Raw genomic sequence first — 1,520 nt, 5'->3', positions numbered from 1 at the left:
TCAGAGTACCTACTAGAGACCACATTAAAAGATAATTATCCAATTAAAAATTTATCATGTATGATAGAAACTATTGTTTGACTACCCATTAGACATTTCCTTCCCACATTTTTATGGTGACATCTACACACACACACACACACACACACACACACACAGGTTTGTGGTTTCTTAACCTTCCTTACAATTAGGAGTGGCCATGTGACATAGTTCAACTCAATTACATGCACGGAAGAATTTACTAGGAGGCTTCTGGGTAAAGAGGTTTCCCCAAATAGAGAGAGAGACCACTCTGTCTTGCCTTGGCTTCCTGCCTTTGAACATAGCCATTGAGGACTAACACTCACAAGGAACTCACAAGGAACAAGCCTGAAGGCAAAAGCTAGTGTTCTGGGGAAAGAGGACCAGAAAGGTGGAAAGAGGCTGACTTGGTTTTGATGCAATTTTTGGTTTTGTTTTTCTGAGCCACTTCACCAGCTCAGAACTGCCTACTTCTTAAGCCATTGTTAGTCAAGTATTCTATTATTTGCACTCAAAGTATCTTAATTCAGACCTCATGCATTTTTGACCCATAATATAATAACACCTTGGGACATAGAGAGATTGCATGGGGAGTAGATGGTTTCACGGTTAAAAATGGAGAATAATCGTTTAGAAAAACTGGAAAATATGTAAGCGAATACTTAATATTATCAATAGATCCCCATGTGAATGTCTCTGTTTGTAAAACAGGAATGATAATAATATGGATCTCATGGGATTGTTCTAAAGATTAGATGAGTTAATATATGCTGAGTAAAGTTAAAAGTTCCAGGAACATAACAAGTACTATCTAATTATAGCTATCATGTTAATCAGTACAACATAACTTTCTTTAATAAAGATTATGAGCTTGGGCAGGACACAGGATTTGGAATCAGAAAACCTGGCTTGTGAACAGATAGTTCCCTTTGATCACATATCAATGTTTGTGGCTGTTTTAGGACAATGAAATCTCCATGGAATATAATCCATGTGTCAAAGGGTGTTGAAAGCTTGACAAATCAGATGAATTTTGAGTTATCACATGTTGCCAATTGAGTAATGAAATAAATGTATCGTTGGAAATCTAAAAACACTTAAAAATATGCTTGTAAATAAATTGGAACGTTTGGTTATGCAACCTAGGAAGAGCCTGAAGTTTCTTAAAATAATTTCATATGAAGTTTGTTTTTCTTTCCTAAAACAATAGCTGGACAATAACAAGTATGAGCAGAAAAATGGAGTAGAAGAAGATGAACAGAGAATTGGCGTGCTGGAGTGAGTTCATGTCCTACCACTAACTGGCTGGTTTGCCTTTAAGGCAAATCTTTTCCCATCTCTGGGCCTCCTTTTCTTCATGTGTAAATTGAGGGAAAGATCCTGGAACTAGAGGAGGACACCACAGGCCTTCCCCCAGGTCCTCTCAGCTATGAGGCCTGAAATAAGTCACTTTCTCTGAGTGCCTTCTCTAAAATAGGGATTTTTAAAAAAAGCAGCAA

The sequence above is a fragment of the Myotis davidii genome, unplaced genomic scaffold, assembly GCF_000327345.1.
Source record: "Myotis davidii unplaced genomic scaffold, ASM32734v1 scaffold79, whole genome shotgun sequence".
Taxonomy (NCBI): domain Eukaryota; kingdom Metazoa; phylum Chordata; class Mammalia; order Chiroptera; family Vespertilionidae; genus Myotis; species Myotis davidii.
The sequence above is the reverse complement of the archived record's forward strand: the minus strand, read 5'-3'. Positions refer to the sequence as shown.